Source organism: Eutrigla gurnardus (genome assembly GCF_963514095.1).
Source record: "Eutrigla gurnardus genome assembly, chromosome: 1".
NCBI classification, from domain to species: Eukaryota; Metazoa; Chordata; class Actinopteri; order Perciformes; family Triglidae; genus Eutrigla; species Eutrigla gurnardus.
In genome coordinates this window covers 17,161,155-17,184,455 of record NC_139915.1, presented here as the reverse complement: position 1 = coordinate 17,184,455, position 23,301 = coordinate 17,161,155, and positions in this window count along the sequence as shown.

Below are 23,301 nucleotides of genomic sequence, written 5' to 3'. Positions count from 1 at the left end.
AAAGTGACACTTCTGTGGTTTAAGTTGATATTGTGTTATTGGCACATGAACGTACAAAAGAAGAAGAAGAAGAAGAAGAAGAAGAAGAAGAAGAAGAAGAAGAAGAAGAAGAAGAGAGGGGAAAAACACATTACTAAAAGACAAGGAGGACACATGTGTTATTAGTGGAAAGGTCACGCTCGTCATTGCACGGTGTGTTTGAGTGACAGGAGGCCCACGCTGCCGGTCCAAGGAGAGCGCCCTCTAGTGTTCGTCTGCCCACGTGGCAGCAGCCGAGAAGGCCTTGCGGGAGCAGCCTTCATTCAGGATGGTCTGTATAGTGTCTGACACACAACGACGGCGTCACGTGCGCACCACCCCAGCCGCGTGCCGAAGTGCGCGCGTGCATATTCAAGTGAGTCAAAAGAGTGATATGTGTTATTGTTCTGCGCTCCACCTTTAACTCAAGGAGCAGTCCCACTTAGGCCTCGCCCGGCTGGAGGCCTTTTTGACCCGAAGTGCCAGAGATCCCAATTAGTAAAGACATCAAGTCTACCATTATTTATTTCTGTAGCGTTTAATTTCCTTCCCACTCCATACTTTGATGTTGCAGCTGCGTTTCAGATGGGAATTCTCCAATCATCTCTTTTTAAAAGCTGCTGCTGCATAATGCATGAGGCTGTAAATGTTGAGCCATGTTTCTCTTGCTCGATATGGGTGAAGATTTCATTGACGGACACATATCGAGTGTGTGCGGATAGAGTTAAAGATATAGAAAAGAACAACTCTGGGGAGCTCTTCATTTGAAATTACTGGAAATGTTTAAGTTAATAAACAGCTAAAAAATAAATTAGGTGGCCCATGGCGATAGATGAACCTGTTGTGGTGTTGTAATTATTTTTACGATGCAGTCTAATCTCACCCTCGCGCAGTGCCTAATACAACAGTAAAAGTGTCAAAGCACAAGCCCTAATTCATGCTTACTACAACAATAAAAAATATTACACATTAATGCTATTCGTGGCACATTCTCTAGAAGGTAAGCTCTTTTCTTGCTTTCCCTATAATAATCAAATATTTTCACTTGCTTAAACTTAACCAATCCTCATGTAACTATTTTGTATATTCTTTTTCTGTAATTATTTAGAGAAATTGCATGAGAAACACATTTGAGATATTTTTTAGTATTTATTACGGGCATTGCAACGTATCCACATAAGATGGATCTTAAGTCATATCTCGTGCTGTGATTTGTTACATGCATACTGTCTTTTCAAAATAAACGTCCTTAGTCACAGGAAAAAATGTTCCAGGTTAAAATAAGTACGAGGTAATATTGACTCAGTAGGGATGTCATGTTTCTAATTTCACAAGCGAGATGAACAGTGGTCTCCTGGGTGAATGTCTGTTTTAGTATTTTCTCATAATCAATTACAAATTGATTTTGTAGGATTTATGCAAATTACAGCGCATTAGTTTCCATAAGTAGGGCTATGAAGTGGACACATTCTGACTGGAGCCGTGTCATGCCTCTCAGCGGTTCTAAACCTTTTGTATCTTAAAGAGTAACTAAAACCCGAAACCACTTTTCAGCTAAATCCAATCTATATGTGTATTTAATAGTGTTGTTGATTCATTCATACTCTAATGTTGACATTTCAGTGCAAAGTATTTGCAACAAAGCGGTAACTGAATTTTAGAATTTTTGCTGATTTATTAAAAATGATAAAAACACATTGGAAAAACCTTTGCTATGCCACTTGGAATGTAGTTCAGGTGCGTCCCATTTCTCTTGATCATCGTTGAGAGGTTTCTCCACCTTGATTGGAGAGCAATTCAATTGATTGGACATGATTTAGGAAGGCACACACCTGTCTATATAAGGTCTCACAGCTGACAATGCACATTAGAGCACAAACCAAGCCGTGAGGAACTGCTTCAGAGCTCAGAGACAGGATTGTGTTCAGGCACAGATCTGCAGAAGGCTACACAAACATTTCTGCTGCATTAAAGGTCTCACTATTAAAAGCCCTTAACATCACTTACCTAACTGATCATAACAATACTCAGAATGCGAGTGATTAGCACTAGCAATGAGCATTAGTGCAAGCAATTGTGCAGCATTAGCGTTAGCTAATTTAAATGGTAAAGGTGATCACAAACCGTTAAAAACAGTGCAGTCAGCAACATATTAAGGTTATGTCGAGCCAGCTCAGCAGTCCCTGTGATGCTTAATGTTCTGTACCTGTAGCATGAAATCAGCAAGGATTAGCAAGCTAGCTAGCTAACTAGCCAGCTGCTAAATGTGTAAAATACAACAACTTAATGCTTCAGCTACATTCTCGTGTCACGTTGTAGGAAAGAACATTGCTATCACAAGATAATAGGGCATACCTTGACACATCCTCCCAGCCCATCCATGTTGATATGTTTTCATGTTCTATATGCTCTATTTTCTATTCCCAGGGTAGAGTTTTAGTTACTTTTCAAAGCTCACTTCTGGTTGTCAAAATATTATAGAAAAAATATGTGTTTTTTTTTTCACTAAACACTTTTACTGGGGCCGGGTTTGCTTCCATATCACTTCTTCTTTTGATGAACCAATCAGGGTGTTTTTTTCACTGCATGCGAGGCAACGTTAGCTAGCTAACAGTTGCGAAACACCTTTGTCTCTATCTGATGTGCCATCATTACATTTACATTTAGGGCATTTAGCAGACACTTTTGTCCAAAGCGACATACAATAAGTACATCTCAAAAGAGAGAAACCACAACATATCATCGCCAATAAAGTAAAAGCGAAAAAATAGAAACAAGTGTTAGGTAGTGATGTCCAAATTAAGCTTTGTGAAGCATTTTCTTTATTTTCTGAGCCCAATAGATGGCGCTCTCTGTTCAACAAAGGGTTGAAGGCTACTATATTTCCATTGCTTTCAACCCTTTGTTGAACAGAGAGCGCCATCTATTGGGCTCAGAAAATAAAGAAAATGCTTCACGAAGCTTCATTTGGACATCACTAGATGTTAGTGGGTTATGCAGAGTCGAGGTGAAGTCTGAACAGGTGAGTCGTGAGCCTTTTTCGGAAGATGGCAAGTGACTCTGCTGTCCTGACATTGGTCGGGAGTTCGTTCCACCACTGAGACGCCAGAACAGAGAAGAATCGGTACTTTGCTGAGCGACATTTGTTTGATTTCAGCGATGGTGGTACCAGCTGGCCAGCTGAGGTAGAGGAGCGAAGTGCTCGCGTTGTCCAAGCGGAGATGTCTGCCAGCCATCATTGCCTTGGTAACATTCAAATGTAACTGGACATTGAAATACACATTTTAGTTTTAGAATTCTTCAGCAAATTTAGTTATTCAAATCAGAAAAATGCAAAAAAAATAAATAAATCAGATATTCAAATAATTGTGCATTACCTCTGTGGCCCACTAGGTGGTGCTCTGCAACCCACAGTAGGTCCCTGCCCAGTAGTGAGGTTAGCTAATTAGTCTGGTACCATTTTATTGTTAAAGAGAAATCTCACATTACAGCTTTAAAAGAAGCTGGAGGGTTGAGACCATCCACTTCCTCTTCCCAGGGTTTCCCAGGTCATCAGGTTAAAGCTCTATTGGCATCAGGTACATCTAAAATAATTATTTAAAATCTCTTCTGTGATTGGAGTTCTGTGCAATTGAGACGTTCCAGCTTTGAATTAATGATTCATTCTACTGACATGGCCCCTGACAGTGATCAAAATATCAGATGGCTTTGAAAAAAGGCAAAGTAAGTGAAGGGGAAATGGTCTTTAGAATCCAAGCATCCTCAATCGATCATTAGTTACCGCTTTGTCAGCAGTATTAATCACAGAGCCGTTGCAGTGTGCGCCACTGACTCGCACATCTGAAACTCTGCACGCGTCACCACCACAAAGGCCCAGTTACCATATGGAGATGGTGCTGTTTGATTTAGGTTTTCTTTTATGTTATTTGTTCAGTGACCAATCACTTAGAGCTCAAGCTTTCCCACTGCTATGGGTATTCACACCAGCGTAATCTCAGTTGCAAATATAAGAGCCTGTTAAAGTCGGTGTAAATGTCATTGATGATACATTTTTGTGAATAACCTCATCTCCACCGCTGGCCAAGTCTCTGACTCAACACCTATCACTCATTTTGATGAGTCTTCATTGAAACAGCATCCCGCCTGGGGTTGAGATTACCAGCAATGGCAAACTATGCTTTTAGCTCTGTGTTCCTTCTTTACTTTGCTTTACTTTTCCTTTAAGGCAGTCATTAAAGGACACCTCATCCCCTGCTGTGTCACCACAACCCTCATCTTGACAGCTGGCTGGCCAAGCTCATCCATGGCAAATGCTCTGAAATAGTTTCCTCTTTGGAAAGGTGCCTTCAAGGGAAAACTGTCATAATGAGAAAAACAACGTTTTCTTTTTACCAGTGACCCCTTGTGGTCATGCAAATATGACCCTTCTCAGAAACCCAGAGACCATTTTTTGGTTCCCAGTTGAATGGGTAAAAAAAACCCAAAAGCCAGGAGACTGCTGTTCATGCCTGAGGGGTCTGAAAAGTGAAGCCAATGAGGAAGTACTTTCAACATGCATTCTATCTAATATACTGTGGTTCAAAAATAAGTCTGATTCGATAAAAGTATCTAAGTTTCTCTCTTGATGTATTATCTCAGTGAAAATTGTAAACATGAGTTTATTGTCTCAATCTCTAGTTTCAAGTCTTCTTCAATCTAGCATGATGTTCATCAGTACATTATGGTCCATTTAGAGTCCAACAGACCAGAAAGCAGGGGATGCTTTGGCACTTTGGATGGCATCCTCTGCCTTCAGTATTGGAATGTGTATCTGAATGGGTGAATGTTGAGATGTAATGTAAAGTGCGTTGACTGGCCGAAAAGACAAGAAAGGCGCTATAGAAATGCAGGTCCACTTGCTGTTTATCATTTAACTAGTGTCACTTCTGGTAACAAGAAAAAAAGAAAGAAGATGGCTACGACCAAAACTCTTGATGGCAACAGCCAAAATGGCAAACTCAAGGCTTCAAAATCATAATCCACAAACCCAGGGTTGACTTCATAGTGACTGTGTCCACTTTTAGACAGTCTATTTTGTGACTTACATAATTAACTAATGCCAGTTGCATAACAAGTTGTCATTTTACATTACAAAGACACTTATTTTAACCAAAACCTTGATCTTCTTGTAAACCTGTGCTGTAGATTTGTTGTGTAAGTGTCCTTTAAAATGAAACTAACCTACATTAATTTTGCAATGAGACTGTGTGCATGTCACAAGCTGAAACTGTTCCCAGGAACACTTTCTTTTTGAAAAAGACACTTTGAACAAATTGTTCATGATATGAAGAGCATCATAGTTTGAAGCGTCGGGTCACTGACCAAGTCTTGGTGTTTGATGAGTTGGGACACCCTTTCTTATCTTCCCACCAGCTGAAACAAAATTTGATGATTGAAATGCAGGATGCTCTTATTTAAGCCAGGAAGGAGTTTGGCTACAACTCCACAGTGTATCAGCCATATATCTCTGTTGCTGTTCTCATTACACCGACGTCTTTTCCTTAATCTGAGGTTGAAGTGAAAATGCTGTTAATTATTTTTAAGGCAACATAATTCGGCTCCAGCAGATATTAGTGAGTCACTGATTGCACTACAGCACTAGATCCAAATACAAATGTTTTTGAACTGAAAAGCTCTTTGTTGTTTTAAAAAAACATGAATTACAGCGACACGACACCTCACAATTATTTTCAGTAGTGATCATTCTGTTACTCCTTTTATTCAGTAGTAAGAATTACTTTATCTTACAAAAAAATTACCATTCCCACAGCCCAAGGTGATATATTAATAAATCAGGTTCTGTTTGACCAACAGTCCAATATATTCAGTTTGCAATGATATAAAAAAGACACAATTACTCCTTATTACTAATTACTAATTCAAACCAGGAAATCTGTGATATATTTGTGAGAAATATTACTCCCAGAGTACTATTTCAAACCAGGAAATGTGTAATATATTTTGTGAGAAAAATGACTGAAACAATAAATCAATTACCACATTTGTTGCCGATTAGCTTTCTGTCAATGGATTCATCAGTAAATCAAATAATCCATGCAGCTCAAGCATGACCTCAATATGTCCCTAACATTTAGTTGCCTAAACCAGGGGTTCCCAAACGTTTCAGCCCGCGACCCCCAAAATAACAGTGCGAGAGACTGGCGACCCCCACTATCCTCAGAGGAGACTGAAACATAAGAACAAATAGGCGTATCCAAACACGGCATAACGACAACACAAAAGAACAGCCTGACAACCATGATATGATTTTACACAAACAGTTTACTATCAGATAAAAGCAGAATATCTCAGTCAAAGTCATATTACATTAAGTAACTTATGAGTGAACATTGTTGCTGTCATGTGCAAACCTAATTTTGACACAATACTTTAATTTCCATGTTATCTGAAGACCAAAAAAACTTCTTCCTCTTCACCTTGTCCCCAGAGCCTTGGTCATTGAACCATTGGAAAAGAATATCAGTAAAAGTGCTCCGCTCAGGCATGTGGCTGGCCGACATGAAAGGCTTGGAGATACTCATTGTTCTTCATTGTCAAGTGTTCTCCTCTCCATTTTAAAGTATAATATGAATAGCATAATTGAGGACCCAGGCCAGTCCCTTCCATTTGGCTCCTTCAAATGGTCTGTCACTGATTTCAGGCAGGTTTATAAATGTTTTGGAAGTGCAAATTGCTTAACATTTTGAAATATGCATATTAATCCTGACCTCTTTTGAATCATAAAGCATGGGATGAAATCAGAGTTTGGTCAGAGAAAAAAAATCAGAATCCTACCAACTGTGATCCCTGCAAACCCTTACTTCTATTCTATTGTAACCCACTCAGGGTCTACAGAGCGAGGTCTATGCAGGTACAATTAGAACCAGTCTGTCCTGAGGAGGGGTGAAAAGTGTTTTCTAAAACATAGCATGGAGCTAACATTAGTGGAGTAGATAGGCACATCATTGTCTGTGTCATTCTGCTTTTACTTTTTAATGACTATAACCATGAATAAAGCATAAATATATAAATAATGATGTACCTTTTCATTGTCTCACCAGGTGATATTGCGGGTTCACTTTTAAACTGTTCTCTGTAGATTTCATTTGTGGCTTCATAGATTCCTTCAGGTGCACATTATAAACCCTTTTGCCGGCTTCTCTTTGTAAAGAAAAACTAGACTGTGTATTCAGGGAGTGTAATTAGTGACAGTGTGGGCTCCTTGGTAGCTCAAACAGCTTGATGGCGTATCAACATGGGGAGGGGCTTATAGCGAAGATCAGTTTCAGTCTATCCTAACGACCAACATCCTTCCAACCTCACGACCCCTCAGCGTCTGATATGGAAGCACCAGCCGCCGTTTAGCATCTGTAGCTACTTGAAAGCCAGGCGTGTCTCATACAATGTAAACCTGTCCACGTAGTCATTAGACGCAAAATGACCTAAATGTAGACGCGGGATAATAGGATATGGTTAGGACACTCCCCGGGAGAGTGTTACTGTAGTATAAAGCAAAGACCTTCACAGGACTTTCAACCAGGAGACTGGTCCTTGGGTTCATGACTTAACTTTTTCACAATTTGTCCGATATGAAATTCCATGATCCGTTAAAATTCAATGTAACATTCCTAAAATAATAATTTTTTTCTCTTCTTCAGGTGACATTAATTACCTAACTAATGTTGTTATGAGCAGCCGTAAGTCAGCAGTTGTATGTTAAATATGTAGATCGAATGAGGGTTAAACACGTTGAATAATCGGGAAATATGCAAAGTGCACAACAAAAAACCCCATGCTTGGAGTCGCTGAGAGATTTCGGGTGACGTCTGTGTTCGAGCCGGCTGAGATACGAGTACAACATGTGGCGCGTTAGCGTTCCTAAAAGTCACACCTTAATTGCTTGCAGATTAAAGTTAATTGATTTAGCTGATAGTTTTAAAGCTCCTGAAGATAATTAAGTGTAGTGTGAGAATTCTGATATGTTGACATTTTGAGAATGAACAACCTGTAACGTGTGGCTACAACATAACGTTAACTAACATCTTAATCATGCAAATTAAAAAACATGGCAGATTTAATTATCATCGGTCGAATCATTGGTCCTCATTAATTACATTGGGCTTATTAATTCACTTTCACATATCTACTCCACTTACTTCCCAATTATACAGGACAGTCCTCAGACCCCCGCTGATATAACAAACAGCGATTCCATTCCTGCTTCATTAGGGAATGCATGTAATAAGACGCTTAGGGGATGTTGGGAAAAATGAGTGTCCAAGGTTGAAGAACAAGAATCCAGGGCCTCAGAAATGATGCTATGTGGCAGGAGTCCCCACATAAATGAACTCACATGGCATGAGAACATGTTTATCTGCTGTTTCAAGATGGCAGTGCATAGTTCTACTAGTAGAACAAGGTTGACCAGCAGATGTTGAATCTGAAGCATTTATTAACTGAACTAAGTAATGAACAATATTCACATGATATTTGGCTTTTCAGGTGACAACAGAAACCAGCTGCTTTAAACTAAAAGCTGTCTAAAGTGTGCATGGGGAGTTTGGGGAAGCCAGGCTAGAATTGGACTTTTACTTTGAGCATAGCTGTGAGACGTTATTTTGACCTGATAATTCACCTAAAATATAACAAGCTTTTTGAATAGAACTTCATGCCTTTGTAACATCCTAAATGATTCAAACCAATAAAAACTGTAGATTGCAACCAACTGAATACCCCTCTGCTTACTCCTTGCTTTCCAAGAGAGAACAGTAACTGAGGTAACACACACTGTGGTAACTTGAGCCGCAAAATACAAAACTGTGGTAACGCCGTTGGCCTCATTCAGAGAATATCCTTACATCTCTCGGAGCAACGGAGGTCAGATGACTTTACCAAAGTTTCAGAAGAGTGTTCCAGAGCAAACATTTTGTAAAAATACCCCAAAAAATGTTGGGCCGGTGTTTGGTTTGTCTGTTTACTGTAGAGATGTGCAACACTCCAGATGTAAATATAACTCATTATATAACTAATAATAACTCATATAACTCACAGCTCATTCCTAATTATTAATAATAGAAATGATTCAATCATGAATATCATTCCTTTATCATAATATATCCCTCAAAATCCTACACATTGGTCCTTTAACTGCTAATGTGAACATAGATGGTGAATACATGTTCTTTTTCCCCAGGGGGTGCCAGACCTGAGGGAGGAATATGTTCCCCCACCCACACACACCAGTGTGTATGTTATAACCTGTTCCCACTCTCAACTATATCCATGGTATCTGATGCAGACGTACCAAGACACCCTTTAGTGTCTGTTTTAGATGCACTGGGCTTTCACCTAACTCCAATGTAAACATCGACATCAGTTTCCGACTGAGAAGAGGAGGTCGGGTGGATGTTTGGGTCAAACAAACAGACTTTTATCTGCTGTCTGTGTCCTTTTGTTAAGTCAACATATTTTACCTTACTTCTAACCCAAACCACGATCTTTTCCAAAGCCCAACAAGGTACTTTTGCAAACTCAATTTTAGCTATTAGTTGTGTTGCCTTAACCTAACCAAGTAAAGCTAAGTTTATGTCATGCCTGTAACAAGCATGCCTGACATGTCGGAAACTCACACCTAGAGCAATAGGTTTTTTGTGTTGCTAATAAAAGGATGTGTCACACAGGTTGGAACAACCTCAGTTTGACAGTAAAAGTGCACTTGTAACAGGTGAGTAAGTGGAGTGGTTCAAAAGGTGATGCAAAATGATGTACTTGTGAAACCAGATGGTCATAACCTACAGAGGACTGTCAGGACACAAAGACAGTTAACTACAGTAATGGGCACAGTCTGGCTCACAGTTAAATCCCCTATTCATCTTCATCGGACAATAGACTTTTGTTCTGACAGGGTCACGTTAAAGTATGATGTCCCCATGGGTGCTTGCAGAATGTTTGGTCATCCTGTATGTTCATTTAGACAGCACATTGTGTTGTATGCATTGATTTGATGAAAGGCAAAGTGTTTTTTTTAAGGAAATTCTTTATGGAAACCCTCACTTTACATTAGAACCGTACATGCACCACAGCTCTATTTATAACATCAGGCTGTCGCTCCATCTCTGTCCGCCTCTCTGACAGTCGCCATGCTTAATGAGCATCGGATACAATAGCAACACTGAATGTGGCAAAAAATAAGTAAAAAGGCATTAATCGAGCATAATGCGAGGGGGAGGTAATAGAAGAAGACAAGTACTGGTGGAAGAGTTCTATGATTAGATAAAGACAGACATCAATAGACATTGATGGTTGTAATGAATACAGAGAGTGCTGTGGTAATGACACTTTACCTTTAATAGTGCTCATTAAGAAGACTAGCCACTTGGTTAACGGGGATGAGAGATGAGTTGAGGAAGGGTCTTATGAATCTTCTTGGTAATAAGGGCTAAAGGTTCTTCCAGTCAAGTGTAGACCAGGATTGGGATCTAGTACATTTTGAATGGGGAGGGTCGGACTGAGGCACACACTGAAAACAAGTAGGGACACATTTAGAAAACAAATGCAAATGCGTTGGATTGAAACGTAAAGTCCTGCCTCGAGGTAATAATACTTCATTCTAGTATCATTCTAAATAATTGTTTATTCAGCATCACAAGTGCAACAAAAACATTGCTGATTTGCACGACGAAATGCAGTTCAGCATCTATATTATGGATCCATTTGGGAAGATCTCGATCACAGGAGACCAGGAGCTGAGGATGCACCTGTGAGGATCTCCCTCAGCTGACTGACCGAGCGATCAGTCAGACTGGTTATATAAGGGAGTTGCAGATCCCTGATCAGGGTGTGGTCTGTGTCCAGAGGGTCCACACCTTCAGTTGGCTCTCTAAGTTTTGTGTTTGAGTCTGTTTTTAGTTTTTGCCCTTTCGTTCCTCCTGTCCAGTGACTCCCACTTCATTTTGTGGTTTCTGGGTCAAATTATTTTGTTTATCTGTCATTTTGATAGAATCAGTGTGTGACCTGCTAGTTGAACCATATTTGTGTTATTGTGCAGTATTTTGTTAGTCCTTCAGGCTTTTATTTCTAGGAACATAACAATCTGCAAAAAGTGTAGAGTAACGTATGAACTAGGGATGCCCCGATACCACTTTTTTCAGATCGAGTACAAGTAAAAGTATTTACCTTTACTTGCCGATACCAAGTACCGATATGAGTACTTAATAATGCCACAACAGTTCTTAGAATTACTTTTGAGAGAGAAAGGAGAGAAAAAAAGACCTATTATACAGGAATATATACGTTATTGCATAACGGCATGTAACTTGCGTAACTTACTTAATTCCAACTATGTAATAAATTGACCCATTTTATCCCAAATCGCAATTTATTACTGAACCTAACCAAGTATTTTCATACTCTAAACCTAATAAGTAGAATAAAAAATGTGACGTTTCCTGTGAACACATTTTAAAAATACACTATGCAAGTTACGAGGGGAAATTGACCCTGAAAGAAGAACTGATGCGTATAAACAGTCATACATATGCAGCAGTTCCAGTAGCAGTAAGTATAAGCAATACATATTTTATGTGTATAATTGTATTTTATTATATAGTGGTGGTATAAGAGCGCTAAATGCTAGTATACATTATATATAATAGCTGGAGGCATAATATGGATACTGTATACTACAGATCAGATGTGCAGAGTATATAAATTTGAATACTCCTCAGTCAGTATATACAATTCAGGCAGTAGTATAAGATGTATGGGTGTGTAAGAGTGTAAGTTAGTCTCTGTGCAGTAGCCTGGCAGTTTTGAGTAAGTGTGAGATTCTATAGCGGCCAATATCAATAAATAACCACCATTTGTAGCTTTAAACCTTCAGCAAAATTTCTTTCTAAACCAGATGTTAGAAAGCCGTTGTGCGCAGGACTCACTGACTGACTCATCAACCAACTTCTGAGTGAGAAGCTGCATTTCAGGGTCTTCATATCAGTGAAGTTGTCCTTGGCATTATTTACATTTTAATAATGTCACACTTGTAAGTGTTTGTACGCAATGAATGTGCATTAACAGCTGAATTGCTTTGGCTGTTAATACAACATGTCTCACTATTAGTCTGATTCTTGCCATTTTCTTCCCGCTGCATATTAAATTGCTTCAATACGTTAACTCTCCTGTCACTCCCTCCTGACCTGAGATAAGCCCCGGTCCAGGTATTGTATTTTCCCAAAGTAACACTTTATCAGTGTGGCATGGCCATTTCGGAAGATGCAAAAACTGAAGTTACCGATGCTGTGTGATCAAATCAAATCAAATCAAACTTTATTTATAGAGCACATTTTTCACGACCAATGGTTGACCAAAGTGCTGTACAGTTCAGTAAAACAAATACAATACAATACAATACAATGAGAATAATAAAAATAAATAAAAATATACACAAAATACAGTGGACGGGTGTCATGCTCAGCCTGAATTAAAAGCCATGGAGAACAGGTGGGTCTTCAATAGGGACTTAAAAACCTCTAGGGTCTGGGCTGATCTAATATGCCAAGGCAAGCTATTCCAGAGCCTCGGGGCAGCTGCCGCAAAGGCTCGGTCCCCTCTGGTTTTAAGTCTGGTCCTGGGGACTTTCAGGAGCAGTTGATCTGCCGACCTCAGTGCTCTGGCTGGATTGTGACAGTGTAAAAGTTCCGATAAGTATAGTGGAGCCAGTCCATTTAAAGCTTTAAAAACAAATAGCAAAAGTTTAAAATCAATCCTGAAGCGGACAGGGAGCCAGTGTAGTGAGGCCAAGACTGGTGTAATGTGGTCGCGCTTTCTTTTTCCAGTCAGAAGACGAGCGGCAGCATTTTGCACGAGCTGCAGGCGACGGAGCAACGACTGGTCGACACCAACATACAAAGAATTACAGTAATCCAGCCGTGAAGAAATAAAGGCATGGATCACTCTCTCTAGGTCTTTGGGAGGAAGATAGGCCTTAATCTTGGCTAAGAGTCGAAGCTGGAAGAAACTTGTTTTGACAACAGAGCTGACCTGCCTGTCAAATTTAAAAGCACTATCTAGTGTTACTCCAAGGTTCTTGACATGAGTGCGGGAGTTTGGAGTAAGTGGGTCCAGAAAACCAGCAGAAAAATCCTGAATATTTTGCCCAAACATAATAATCTCAGTTTTGTTTTCATTAAGGTTGAGAAAATTTATGTCCATCCAAGTTTTTATATCAGATAAGCAATCAAGCAATGGCTGCAATGTATCCTTACTCTTGGATTTTAAAGGGATATAGATTTGTACATCGTCAGCAAAACAGTGGAAAGAAATGTTGTGTTTCGCTAAGATGGATCTGTGATGATCTGTGTGTAAGTTGTTCTCTTTTGTCAAATTGATGACTGTAATGTTGCAAAGTCACAAATCTGTGAATTTATAAATTATGATTTATTTTTTCTACAGTGGCCCTAATACGCCATTGTTACACTTTCTTTCCCACTACAAACAAACTTTAAATAATATGGAAAATGCAAAACACAACGTTTTGTTTCTCAATCCCGGTTGCACCTTCAGCAAGGGCTACAACATTGTAGCAAAACAAAAATATGAATACACCTTAAATTTAAGGCATTTCTAACCAACATACAGTATTTATATACATTATGCTCACTCCCAACCCATAAATTATAATGCTTTATCTGATACACGAGCATTGAGGCACCCTTTAACATCTCCCTTTAAATTAACTTTAATGTAAATCCAGTTGCATTAGAGGCTCAGAGCAATTGATGATGATTGTTGTACAAAGAGCAAGAACGTTTCAAACAGGAGGCCGCCGTTCATGTCCCATGTGAAACCGAGTCAATGTTGACTGACTTTTGTTCCATAACTTACATACTGAACGAATGCTGTAAAAAGTGTACTTATTTTAAGCACCAAACAGCAGAAAGACGAACATGATGGCACATTTAGCAGCTAAAGAGCCAGATGGATATAACAGGAGTTGGTCGAGACCAAACCAGCTGAAGAGTGAATACTGGAGTAAGATGAGGAAGAACATAACATCTTGTCCATATCAACTTTAAAGGTGATGATATGACAATGCTGTCCAAGAAAGAATCAACATTTTACATTTACATTAAATTAAATTATGAATAATTGTATCCAAAATAATTCATAGTTATTCATATTTCATTAATATTATTTATCTTAATTATGATTTACAACGATAGATTAATTTCAGTATTTTCATCCAATTTTAAGCTTAAATTTCAGAAAAATATCTGCAGAAACAAGCAGGCTAATGTTTAACTACAAGCCAGTACAAAAAGCTTATGTAACTGTGTCACTGTGTACATACATACACGCCATATGATCTCACTAAAGATGTTTTGATGGATCCGTCCATACATCTCTTTCATACTTGGCAGTACACCATGCATTTGAAGATGAACTTGAAATAGCTCGCAGCTTGGTAACTAAGGGGACTACCTAATTTTTCTTTTTTTTTCTTGCACCAAGACGAGATCTCCGAGGGAATTCAAGTTTCTAATTAATAATTGGTATATGTGGCTGACGCTCTGTGAGATTATTTGAAGTCATTAGAAAACACCCCCTTGCACAGAATCTTCGAAGAGAAAGAAGGCGACTCGCAGTCCTGCAGGGATTGTGCAGCCGCACCAAAAGTGTTTTGTTCATGAAATTTAATTGCAGCATCCACAAATGTGTTCCTATGAGTATTACAAAATAATGACTCTGTTCTAACATGAAATTAAAAGAAAAAATGTGTTTTTTCTCCAGGCTGGAATAATCTTAATGGAAAAATATTAATGCTAACACCCTAAGTCCTGTTGTTCTCTGTGCTATACTTCATTGTTATATGATAAATTGCCACTTGTCCTGACTTTCAATAAAATTCCCCCTATGTTTGGTTTTCTATATCTTGCAGCTTTCACAGTCCAACAAGGCTTATACCTAGCTGCCTTATTCAGAAAGTTCCCTTTGTTCTCTATCAAATTAACCAAAAACAGACAGCCAAGTGTGAAGTACTGTTTGATGACAAACTGGGAAATACTGTGAAATACTGTCTCATGACGCATTAGCACACGACACAATTTGCAACACCTTTCAGATCATGTCAGACAAATAAGCTTATAAATCACATGTAAAAGAATAACAAAGGGATATAGATATCACAGGTGACTTGTCGAGAGTGGCAAAAGGAAAGAAAGGTACTTCAGGACAGAAGCGTATGGAAAGGGCTTGAGAAGAATGGAAAGCACCAGGACAAACACATCTAGGCTATTGATTTATTGGAGGGTATAGTCTTAGAGACGGGTGCAAGATTGATCAAATGGAAGGTTATCCTTACTCACAGAGGCAAGCTGTTTGCCAATATCCATCACTGGAAACTCAAAATGGCTCAAAGGATCCTTGACATTCCCCAGCACTGCAAAGGCAGCAGCTGGACAGATTAGGATAGCATAGAAGGATACTTTTGGACTCCAAAGCAAACGGAAAGTTACACAGTATCCTTCACTGGAGGTAAAACCAAGGCCAGTGTGTGAATGTAATTATTATTTAAAGTTGTGGTCTGTAACATTTTCATCTATTTAATTGTATTTTTAGTTAATATCTATCAAAGAGTGAGTTAAAACAGTGGTGATTGACCGTGTGACACTAATGAAAGTGCTTGTACTTGCTGCTTTGCTCAGAAATAGGATCTCCGTGTCTGTGGCGACATTCTCGTGCAAAATGTAAAATGAGTTTTAGCTTTTTACGTCAGTCAGCAGTGCTTGGTCTCCCAGATGGAGCTACTCACGGAAGTATGCTGCATTTACTTGTAATCATCCATCGTAACTTATAAATGCTGAGTCAGGCTTCCTCTAGTCTAAACCGGTGCAGCCAGGTACATTTCATTACAATGGAGGATCAACAGGCAGAGAAAGAAGACCATTCAACTTCCAGTCCCAAGAAAAAGAAACAACAAACTCAAGAAAGTGAAGAAGGGCAAGTCAACAAGGGAAAACCAAGGACCTCCTTTCAGTGTGGAACATTGGAAGGCATCACGCAGATGAAAGACAGTCGACACTGTTTGGTGAGGGAGATGAGGTCCCAGAGGCTCGCCGTCAGTTCCATCTACCACCAAAGAGGCCGCTAGAAGCAATGCATCTTAAATCTTACGGACTGCCACTTTAAAATTGAATAGATTTGGATACCTTTGTAGATTCAGAATCTGAAATTATTTACAAGCTGCAAACATAACCAGCAATTATTTCACACAATACCAGAATAGCCAAACAACAAATTGTTGGTTTCATGCAGGACATGAACAGTAACGCTGCCTATGGTGCAGGTGACAGGGGTTCCCTCTAGTTGACAAAGTGGCGCAATAAACAAATAATGATTTTCATATAGGTGTAATCCCCCAGGCACAAAAAGAAAGTGGCTTCAGTTGGAAATTAAGCATAAGAATATTGTGCAAGTACGTAGACTAAGGCATATGATTTTAATCATGTTCCACATATTTACAACAGTAAATATAAGCGTCTATTTCAACACAGAGATGTCCTTAAACATTTCATAATTCTCCCGTTGGCAAAAAATCTAAAGAGCTCTGCAAAGAATCTGGTCGCAGATTATGTCCGTGATATGAAATGTTGAAAATGTTGGAGAATATTGTTTCAAAATGTGCGGTAGGAAAGGTAATCAAAATTCTCTCCCGACGCAAAGCTGCTAGAATCACTTTTATTTCCATATCGATTAGGTTGACGAGGAAAGGAAAGGACATTTTTTCAGAGTTGGTTCAGATTCCGGAAAAAGGCGGAGACATGTAGGGAGAAACTCAGGGTTTGTTGAAGAAAACCTGCCAGCGAGCAGGTTAGGTTCACGGAGTATGTTGCCCAGGTAACTGACTCGGATTTATGCTGAACTGGCTTTGTGAAACTGAAAAACCAGAGTTTCCCTCATCTAACTAACTCAAGGTTTTCACTAAACCTGCTTTCTGAAACGGGTCCCTGCTTGATCACTAACACTCCTGTGATTGTAGGTCCTGACTCCATCGGCCCAGCAATCAGCTCCTCACCTGAGCTTCCCCGTCCATTTCCACTCCTGAGCTCCATTTTCCTCATCAGCCACTCACTCTTATACCAGCCCAGATTCACCAGGGGTCCGTTTCACAAAGCAGGTTTAGTGAAAACCTTGAGTTAGTTAACCCTGAGATGAGGGAAACTCTGGTTTTTCAGTTTCACAAAGCCAGTTCAGCATAAATCTGAGTCAGTTACCCGGGTAACATTCTCCGTGAACCTAACCTGCTCGCTAGCAGGTTTGCTTCAACAAACCCTGAGTTTCTCCCTACATGTCTCCGCCTTTTTCCGGAATCTGAACCAACTCTGAAAAAAATGTGCCATCCTTTCCAACCTAATCGATATGGAAATAAAAGTGATTCTATCAGCTTTGCGTTGGGAGACAATTTTGATTACCTTTCCTTCCAATCACATTAGATATTATCTAAACAATATTCTCCGACATTTTCAATATTTCATATCGCGGACATAATCCGCAACCAGATTCTTTGCGGAGCTAGCGTGTTGGCGAATGGGAGATTTATGAAATGTTTAAGTACATTTGTGTGTTGAAATACCTGCTTATATTTACTGTTTAATATTTGAAATATGATTAAAATCATATGCCTTAGTCAACGTATTTGCGCAATATTCTTATGCTTAATATTCAACTGACGCCACTTTCTTTCTGTGCCTGGGGGGATTACACCCAATGAAAATGGTCATTCATTCAGTGCGCTGAATTACGGGAGTTGAACCACTGTCGCCTGCGGCGTGGGCGGCGTTGCTAACCATTACACCACAATGTCACTGTGCCAGTCTGAAAATAAAGAGTTATTACCTTTAGATCAATAGACTGTTTCATTCAGTTATACACATTAGATCGGGCAGTAAATGTCTGCCACGCCAACTATCGCTACTTTGCTGCAGTTACGCTGCTCCGCTTTCTCAGGATGAGCTCGTTTTCTACATAAACACTCAGTAATATCTAATGACGCTCTCCCGGTTGCCGTGGTGAATCGTAGTATCGGAGCTCCATTGATAATGGCTTTGTAGAGTCGGCAGGCACGCGCGTAACTCAGAGTTTACATACTCAGAGTTGACTGAACTAATTCAAAACCGCTGTTCTGAAACCGAAAACTCAGAGTTGCCCATCTCAGAGTTGGTCAACTCAGAGTTCAGGGTTAGGTTCAGAGTTTGTTGAACCTGCTTTGTGAAACGGGCCCCAGCTCTCTGCCAGGTTGTGTATGATGCCTAGTTTTCCAGCAGTTTCCAGCCTGGTCTGTCCCGCCTGCTACCCAGTCTGAAGATTTTCTCCTGCCCCTTCTCGGCTTTGTTGGTTTTTTCACCCCTGCCTGTATTATTGAATAAACCTTTTGGACTCTGCCACTGGCTCTTAAGGCTTCTCTGCTTTCTCAGTTGTGACACATAATAGTAATTATGAGTGGTTTTGTCACCTCAAGTCATTTGATCCATTATTAAAATACACACATATTAATTATAGCAGTTTTAAATACCCCTGCCCTCTGATCCCCTTCATGGCAAGGAGGACCTTAAATAGCCATTGAAGCACCACTGATGTTTTATTACCTCATTTATCCACAACAGCTCTTTACATTAAGGTCATTGTGAGTGTGGAGATGCCATAAGATTGTTTCTGTGATGGTGTTCATTGTCAAGTAATGTATCTCACAGCACATTTCCTTTTTGAGGAAATGCTTTTGATTGGAAGACATGTATATATTGTTTATTTCTAGGGTATCCATCAGATTGGTCTCATTTGGTGCTGCTATGCAGGACCCCAATGTATACTGTCTGTTATTATCATGTGCTATAATATTAAAAAGCCATTTGAAACTTCATCAAAGAATGATTTATGACTGAAGTGGAGGAAGGAAACACGTTGTTTTGTAAGTCAGGTTGTATACAGGGACGTTTAGCTGATGCGTCCGCTGTACACAATGCTGTGACCGTAACTCTGAGAGCAAGTGAAGGAGAAAACCAACAAAAAACTGTTTTAGTGCTGCAACGCTCATGCATATCCACTCCACATCCTGAACCTGCCCAGACTTCTCTGGGAAGTTATGGCCCGTTGAGCATCTATTAATTTGCATCCGCAGTCATGTTGACAACAATCACCACCAGGTTTACTGGCCTGATTGTTTCATCTGTTGGGGCAGGGGGCTAAAATGAGACACAATTAATCCACCCTGTCCATTAATCTTGTAATTGTAACAGAACACAAAGGAGGCAGCGGTGGCATCCTGTCAAGTGGGGGATGTGAGGTGAAGGAGATCCAGTCATCCTGCAGATTCACTGAGGAAGCTGCTGTAGCACACCGCTGATCCGTCTGAAGGCATTTGTGTTCATCACTGCTGCGGTGGGGTTGTTTTTTAAAGTTTCATGGAGCTGAATATGAAATAAAATATGTGGGCAACATGCAGAACAACATGACCTCAGGGTTATACACATTAATTCTACAACTGCATTGATAGGCTGCCAACAAGTAATATATTTTTTTTCATGATCAATAATTCATCTAATTCTCACTGCACAGAGATTCACTATAGTAGGATAGATGAAACAATTGTTTGGGATTTATTTATATTTTCTGTAATAGTTAATTCATGATGCTTTAGTTTTACCCTATTTTGTATCTTAAAGAAAAGTCATTCAGACTAACACATTTTATTATTGTCACACAACTTTTCACTGCTACACACATTTAAAATGAAGTGTGATCGTAGTTAGACAGTTTTTTGCATGACAGGATTACATTTTTATGAAGACTTTTCACTTATTCAGTATTGTTTACGAGCACTAGATTGCCTTTAGAAAACCTCTCACTTTACTGCAGCTGGTTACCGGTATGTGCATAATGTTGCCAATGAAAATGGTTGCATATGGACACAGTATGAAGGCCCAATGGATGTGAAAGGGTTTTTTCTTCAGGAACAAAGTAGCCGCAAACTAAAAACTGTCGACTGTGTCGTGTGTGGATCACCCGGAGTAACTGAAATATAGTTTCTAGAAGGTTACGCCATTGTTGAGTCTCTCATATGTCATTTTCCGATGCGTTGAGCACCACAAACAAAACTCCAGCCACCTCCGCTGCTTTGGGGTTGGAGACATAAATCACAGAGACAATATTGCAGCGCACAAAACTAAAATTATCTGCATGGGTAGATACAGTTCCACGGACGGCAAGTGATAAAATCTGCTTGGGTTAAGCGACCCTTAAAAGAGACAGTGCTGTCATGACACATCTTCCAACCAATGACATGAGGAGTGAATGAGTCACATTTGATGGAGCCACGTTCAGGAGCAATCAAGAAATTTTGTACAATAGTCTTACGATTTTATTCGGAGATGTTACATTGTCTAAGCTGACATAAAGTTGCATGTTGATTGCTTTGCTATCATCAATTGTATTAATCTTCAAGTCATTAAATATATAGTGCTTTACCTATATGTCTAATTCCTCTGCATCCCGACTCTCCCCTCAAATAGAAGTGCCAGGTGTTCCACAGATAGCGTGATTTGTCATCTGGTATGTTCTGTTGGTGAGTAGGCCGCTATATCATAAGAAAAGTCCCACAGTTTCCACTGCAGGCGCTTGTGTCACGCTCATCACGTTTGACAGCTGTTCAAACTTCACCGCATCTGCTTATTTGGAGGAAAAGTCTGCTGCTATCATTAGTACATTCACAACATTGCCATATTGCCCCCTTTTTTGCATCTGTTCTCAGAAGTAAACTGTAACTGATGGTATTATCTAAAGCCGTGATTCAATAATCTGGCTAATCCTTTGGGACTTCTTAGAACTGGATGTTGTAGGACTGAACACTTGCTGTGCTCTCGGAAAAGTAGAGAGCCTTAGAGTCAAGAGTTGAAACCATGGTGTGCAGGGTAAAACTCTTTTTTTGGGGGATTAGGGATATATCATTTGGAAAATTAGTGAACATACTCAACAGACATGGATAACTTTTCATGCTCCCATGCAGATGGTATATCAAATCCATAAATGATTAAATAGTTGGGTCTATTAAAATATAAAATAACAATCTGCATTTAACACAAACAGCAGTGCTGCCATGTGACAGCGATTTAAAATGCATGCTTGTTTCCAGGATGGGCTGGTTTGGAAGGCCCCATTGTATTTGCAGTGGGGCTATGTTTAGACTAGAGGAACACTAAGGTCATAAGAAGCTTTGGGGTGGAAAAAAAACACACACCACATCCTACCCTCCATCCTTTATTCCTTCACACTTTCCTGCAAACCCTGCCATTTCAGAGATTTATAAATAGTATTAAGCCTGTTCTTGGCTCTCTTGTCGTTTTGGGCCGCTCAGTTTGAGTGGCGGTTGTCACAGACAATTTCAATCATACTTTTATAGAAAAAGGCTGCTCACCGAGGAGTAGAAAATTCCCTTTGAGGAGACAAAGTCTTAGTTAGAAGAAAATTGAGCACACCAAATGGCGATATATTTTGGCCAGTTATTGTAAAAAGATATCAATACGCCAGTGTTGCCAAAGGTCTAGCTTTCAGGTAAAGTGTAATGTTAACATAACAGGGCAGTGTGATTTGATAATCTGCAGCTATTCAAAGAGCACAGTATATAAACTAACCTATGGCTTTGTCTGCATCGTTAGCTGCACGTCAGTCCAAAAGTTTATTTTTTTTACATTTCACATCGAATTCTGCTGCATATTCAGCCTGAATATGAATTACAGCCTGGCTGTCTTTTCAATGAAACATGGCTGCTAGATGCATCTTGTGCCTAATTGCCAGGGAGGTATAACAAATGCCAGACAAAGCTGTAATGTATATTTCATTGCCTAGTTGCAAGCGTTTATTAGTCTTATACTCAATGCACAATCTGAAAGGCATCAGGGAATATCAGCAAAAAAAAAGGCTAAACCCTTTTTGACTCAGAACTGCAAAAAAAAAAAAAAGTAACTGATGTAATTGGCAGAAAATGTCTCGAGTCTGGAGCATTGTGTTTTGTAGAAGTTCTCCATTTGTTCTGACAGAAGAGTACAATTTACACCCATACTGCAATAACTACGAAATAGCCCCGACTCTGGGAAGGTTGCATGCAGCTCTGCTGTGTTTGTGAAACTCTCTGCCCTCAGGTCCATCATAACGCCTTGAGATGTAGCAAGACACCTACTCCCCTCCCATACGTTTCAACTCTTTTTGCCTCCTCCCTCGGTAGCAACACACATTACTTCACTGCTTACATTAATCGGCTTCTCTCGCTAGTCAATGCGATACAGCTCCTTGTTTTACAGGGTCTGATGTGATCGCGCCTAAGACGCTTTAAGCAAAGGCCTTTTTGTGGAATTGCTTTTAATGAGTCTTAAGAGTAGCGTGCTGATTGTTCGCAACAGGCCTCTTTGCATTTGGTGGTTTTGAGGTAGTGCCTGGTATTCTCCTAGCTGATCCAACTCCGGATGTGCTCCCAGTAGAGAAGCACCATCCATTACTGTCATTATGTTCTCTTCTTGTCAAATTGTGAGAAAACAGAGGACATTTCTTCTGTTTGTAAGCAAGAGAAACAGTGGAAAAGTTGGATGCTTCACCAACGGAAAAGTGGGATGAAAAAAACAACAACTGTACCAGGCTTAGTTTGTCATCACCATGACAGCTTCCTCAGTTCTGTTTATTTTTGCACATTCTGCCTCCCTGTCCCATTGCCGCTTCCCCAAGTCCCTGCATCTGTGTTAAGCTTCATCAACCACCTGTCAACCACAAGTACTCTGATTTTCCTCATCATGGTCACTTGGTTTCCCTATCCACTCACCTGTGTCTCATTTCCCAGTCCAAGTCATACCAGCCCCTTCCTCCTGTAACGCCTGTCCTTCAATTCAAGTCACTTTGGTCTCAAACTGTCAACTTGTGCCATAGACTGTAAGACGTGAATGTAGTCATCATCACCTTAGTTCATGGACTATGTTTTTGAAGCCTCGAGTTTGGCATTTTGGCTGTTGGTTATTTTGGAATTACAACCAGTGAAGGAAGTGACCATATTTGGACTGGAGGAGCGACGGGTGGATCTGATGAACAAAAGCGGCAGAGCGGCACCCTGAGCAGCACCCTTTCTGGATCTGGATCCATCTGGATTCTGGTGTGAAGCTGGTAACAAAGTTTGTTGTGAAGTTGACCTTGAATTATGAAGCCAAGTCAAAATCT